Below are 6,000 nucleotides of genomic sequence, written 5' to 3'. Positions count from 1 at the left end.
CTTTAGGTGAATCCGAGTATGCTAAAGTGACGATTATCTTATCTGTTGAGTTGGCGTCACCTTCCTGCCGCCATATTGGAATGGTTTAATCATAATATATTTATATACAATGTATAATATAGCGCAGTATTCTGTAGTAGATATAGTCAGAAATTGTTTGCTTTGGATATTGTGATAAGGAAGTTAATGAGACGAAAAGCTTACTTGATTAAAAAAAATACTGTTGTGGAGTGTGGCATTAGTGCATGTTGTATTGCGCTGTTTTCGTAAACATTTATCGACCTTATAACCAATACTAACCTGCCTAAGCGCCCGTTCACAAATACAGTCATGTAAAACATCCGATTGAACATATATTTTTGCGTTTTACCAGAATTGAATGCGAAAGCTCACGACTATCGACTCGGTTATAGAAAATATGCGGCAGCCTCAATGTCTCTCGTATTTAATTTAATTATTCATTTGCGTGAATTCAGAGTGATCTAGACTTTAGATCCTGTCAGTACCACCATCCTGATCCTGAAAGACCACCATCCAGTATCAGAGTAAAATGAATAAGCTAATTTATAAAGAATCTCTTCAAGTTATTCATAATCCGGTTAAAAGTGGGGTTGCAGGCCCTTAACGAATGAATAGATAGGTTTCCAGTTAAACTTTTAGTAAAATAGGAAAGTGTTATCACGACGTCGGAACACGTGTTCATAAAAATCATAATAATTTCGAATTTCGTTATTATATGTATACTATCAAGACTAATGCAGGCGTGTTCCGATATATGAGTAAATTACTAAAAATTTACCAGGAAATTGCCTTCAGTCCCATTTTTAACTGGATCGAAAAAAAATTTGAAGAGATTTTTAATATATCAGCAATTTTCATTTTTCTCCGTGTGCTTGAAATAGAATTAGGCAGTGAATTTGGTGACCAGATCAGAATCGTCAGATAATTTTCAAACAACATTCCTCTTCTAAGTTGAAGCTCGTGTGCGGTATTCACAAAAAAAAAACAATACATGGAGTCCGGAAACTCGTAGTATAAACGGGAAACTGGTGATTCTACATCACATTTGGAGTCGATTTTTTAGTGTAACTTTTTGGAATTGAACTGGCGTTTTCGAGTATATATGAATTTTGAAGGTGTAATTGAAACAAATAGGTCATTACGAAGTCATTTTTAGCTGGTCTTAAAATGCGTCAAAAAGCTCTAAAAGTATTTTTAACCCTTTTGTTGCCGAAAAAAATAGTTAGTTTTGGGTTTTTTAGATGTGTGATTTAGATTCACCAGTTTCCAGCTTTTACTGCTAGTTTCCGGACACCGTGTATAATTTCTACCCCATGCAAAACAGAAAAAAAGATAATAAAATCTAGAAGAGGACAAAACTACGAAAATGAGTAGGTTTTTCTTTCAGATGACTTTGTTATTTCCATTTGCTACTACAAGGGTTAAATTGGGAGTATTGCGCTATGAGTAGTCGAAAACTATATGTTAGTCAATTTATCAATTGGATTCTGGCAACTTCAAGGTATTTACTGCTGAAAATATAATATTCTTAGCTTTAATTGGCATTCCTTGAAATATCTTTTGCGAGAAAATGAACGATGATTGCTTTGCGATACCACAAAATACGGTAAGGTTACGAGTTTGGCGGTCGTATAAAATTCAAAATTCAAAAAAATATTTATTGCACGAAAGTACCAAGGGTATAGCTTATAGGTTACATCCTATTTCTTCCAGCTAACCCAATAAATACACATTATATTACATAACCCAACAATCACATGTTAACAAATGTATGTAAAAAAAACAGAGGTATTTAATTTATGTAAGGTATAGTGACATTTGTGTAAAAGAAATGTTTTTATTGATGATTTAAATTTAAGTATGTCGGTTATTTGTTTGATGCTACGTGGAAGGTTGTTGTATATTTTAATGGCCATTTAGTGTGGTCTTTTTTGAAATATAGTTTTGTTTGCTTTTGGGATTAATAAGTTTTCTGTGAACCTTGTAGCGTGTTTATATGTTGAGTTTTTTTGTGAGAACTTTTCTGGAGATGATCGAACTAACAGGCATAATTCCATTATATATATGTCCGTCAGTGTCAAAAGTTTGAGATTTTTAAAAATTGGTCAACATGAATCCCGGTGATCAGAGTTCGTAATTTTTCGTAGGTACCTCTTTTTTTCAGTTTTCAAAAGCTACAATAAAAAAAATCACAGTAAAAGTTAAATCAGTTCTACTTTGCCATTCAATTGTAAAGCAAATAATGCACACGTTGTAGAGCAGACCGATGAAAAAAATAGATTTGCGAAGGATCATTGCCTTAAAAGAAGAAATTTTCCTTTCGAATATTTAACAAAAAAAAATTACGAAATCTATCCACGTGTCAAACATTTAAGCAAAAGAAATACACATTTGAAATAAAAAATATGTTCTGGTACCTACTGTATCGCTTGTCTGACCTTATTTATACTTATAGGTCTAATTTTATAAAATTAAAAGTTCATTGAACTTTAATAATTTTACGCACTACTCAAAAATAGAATTTCAAATCACTCACCCACGCACCAGACAACTAAAATTAGTATGTTTAATTACTATATATAACCATAATGCAATAAATAAACGATCTAATATTATAGAACTTCCTTCTACTTCTGGCGCTAGTAAAATTAATTTGTTAATGTTAATGTTAATGTTAGTTGTATGTTTCTACATATGTAAATATATATGTCATTAAGATCGTAGTTATAGGCTTTAGTCGTAAGTCACTAGGTATAAGTCTTAGATGTAAGTCACTAGTTTTAAGTCAGTAGTTCTAGTATTAATTATTTAATAAATATATTTGTACAGCGCCCTTGAGGTGGTTTTTACGAAAACGGCGCTATATAAATTAGTCAAATATTATTATTATTAATATCCACGGATATTATTTTTCATGTTATAATGTATGACACTATAAGCCATATATGTAAAAGCCTAAAGGCATTAATGATACAAATAAATAAATATTGAAACCAATACGGTACTTACAGGTAATTATATATACTTACATATTAAATTACACCTGTTACAACAAGAAAGCACAACTTTTTCGATAACCACAATAAGTAGGCGTAAGCAAGACACAGTGTCGTTTCTCAGTGACGTTTCGTAAGAACGTTTAGCGCACCAATACACACAATAATGTACGAGACTGTCGCCTCAACGCTAATTTTGCGGCCTGTGTTTTGATTCGTATTCGCTCAACCAATAAAACTTTATACATACATAACGTATTTTATGGTCCAAAAGTAATAATATGATTAACAAAGAAAATGTTTATTTTTCGCTGATAAAAGAAATGAACTCACCAAAAAGCAATCTTTGTTGCGCCATGTAATTTTCTATTCGTTGAGCTAAAATAATTCTGCAACCAAATAAATAAAATTACTTTATGAAAGTGCAAGTTGTGTAGAAAAAAACCTTATAAAAATTTTTCGACAGATGGTTTCGGATCCATCGGATTGGTTCAAGAAACAATAAAACCATTGTAAAATTAATTGTTGAGTTTTTTTTAAGATTGGTATGTAATAATACTATCTTCTGTAGCATTATGTAAAATTTATTTGGAGATAAGATGAAACAACATTGTCATATCTGTAACCTCTTCCTGTTTTTCATAAACTAAACATGCAACAGAAAGAGAGGCAACCACAGGACAGTATGGAGTTTTGGATATGTTTACAATCGTTTTATGAACAACAAGTTTTTTTTTCAGAATGAATAGTTGAAATTTATAAAACAATAAATTTAAATATTATGGAAAAATTGAAACGGAATTTAAAAGTTCTATATCGCTACGAAAGTGATGTTTCAAAAAAAATCTAGGAAATCCTCAAAGAAGAATGTCGCCGGAGTTGTGTTGTGTAAGTTTTGAGATCCAGTGCCACAGTGAACTCTGTCTATAAAATCGCTAGGCTCTATGCATAAATAAACCACTCACTAGATCGTATCTTCGGACTTTTTCTATGTAACGAATTGGTCCTAAAAACCATAGATATGCCAATATATAGACAATAAAATTCTCATTCGGTGCCTACTTATTATATAGGGTTTTCCAATAAGAGGTGTTATTTTGATATTCAAAGAAACTTTTCCCGTAAAAGATCAATGGTTTCGTAGCTTGTGTGGCACGTAGCGCCGTCTTGTTTAAAGTAAACGTTGTCCAGATCAATACCATTCAATTTCGGCCATAAAAAATCATTAATCATCGGTCAGTGGTTGAGTGGGCATAGCGCTTGGGTCTCACCCGAGCGTCGCGTGTTCGATTCCTCGGCTGGCTAAGTCCTCCATCACAACACAAGCAACATTTTCGGCTTTCTGTGGTGGTAGTAGGAGATTTTTAAACATTGTTGGGTTATCCGTGACCCGGGAATGTTTGTCTTTCTTTTTATTTTTTTTTTTAATTAAGAAAATTAAAAAAAAAAAAAAAAAATTAATTTACTCTCGATAGCGCAATCCATTCACCGTAACTGTTGCTCCAGCCTCATTTTCGAAAAAGTAAGGTCCAATGACTCCGCCTGACCATAAACCGCACCAAACAGTCACACGTTGAGAATAGAGAGGCTTTTCAACAATAATTCTTGGGTTTTCCGAGCCCCAGATGTGACTATTTTGCTTGTTGACGAAGCCACCGAGGTGGAAATGGGCCTCATCACTCAAGATGATTTTTCGATGGAATTCTAACAATTAATAATAGTGAATTTTAATAATTTCAATGCGTTGTTGAAGCGTGTACCGTTCAATTTTTATTAATGGCGTAGTTTCTACTTGTCAAATGTCAAAAATAACACCTTCAAAAGTAACATCTACTGAAATAGCGGGCTATTCAAAATAACACCTCTTATTGGAAAACCCTAAACTATACACCAATGAAAAACTCTGAAAGTTTAATCCATAGACTTTCAGAGTTTTTCATTGGTGGGTAAAATTAGAAAATCATATGACGTCACAATAATTCGGTTCTAATTTTCGATTGGAGTTATATCCCCGCCCTATTATGCCTCTGTTTGACAGAGTGAGCTAAGTGATGTCCTATTTTAACTCGACCGTTTTGCACTTCTTCTGTCTGGAAATTTGTTTTGCACGTTATGGTTAGTTTCAAGATGGTGGACGTTTTAATTTTTTAGCAAAGATTATTTTTTCAAATGTGAAATCGTCGTATTTATTTGGACTTTCTTGGAAAAAATAAATAGTCACTAAGAAAGTGACGTTCATGTGACGTTTCTATGTGACAAAGGGCATAATTCTTTATTTTAAATTTTGAAAAATGTTACATAAAATAAGCGGCTTTTAATTAACTGGATAGGTACCTATTTACAAATCTTATTTTTGATTTGATTTAAATAAGAGGCAAATCAAACACATGTTTTTTAGACGCAAGGTCTACTGTTCACAGAACTAATAGTTAAGGTCACTCACAACTCTTACCTTTGTATTGCTATCGCAACCTATAATAGTTCCTTTATATAACGTATCGAAACAAATTATTTTGCTACGTGTACCTATAAAATCGTATTTGAAAGTAATGAATGTAACAGAAATTTTACAAAGTCGATTGCACATTTTTTTGCCGCGGATAAAAAGCTATGATGCTTGTCAAATCAACAATTTTATTCAGTTTCCAAAGTGAGATAAGTATAATAACATCCGAATGATTAATTAATGAAATTGAAATATTTTAAAAAAACCAGTCTTGTATCTTGTCAGTGTATTTTGCATGTAACCAACATATCACGTAAGAGAGTTCTTATGCGCAGAATTCACACATGGATCTGATTCGCACGTGTATTACGTTGTACTGCGACGCGACCGACGCGACGGAGAGATCGGCTTGGTACATCGGTCCGCTGTCCGTCACGAACAGATCAGTGTGAATGTACGCAACTGATCGGCTCGCCAAGCACGACGACATTCGCGGTTGATGAGCATGAGACATCATTCAGTCAGATAAAAAATTCT

Source organism: Hesperophylax consimilis, chromosome 10 (genome assembly GCF_061612785.1).
Source record: "Hesperophylax consimilis isolate HC1 chromosome 10, BYU_Hcon_1.0, whole genome shotgun sequence".
Taxonomy (NCBI): domain Eukaryota; kingdom Metazoa; phylum Arthropoda; class Insecta; order Trichoptera; family Limnephilidae; genus Hesperophylax; species Hesperophylax consimilis.
This window is presented reverse-complemented; position numbering follows the sequence as displayed.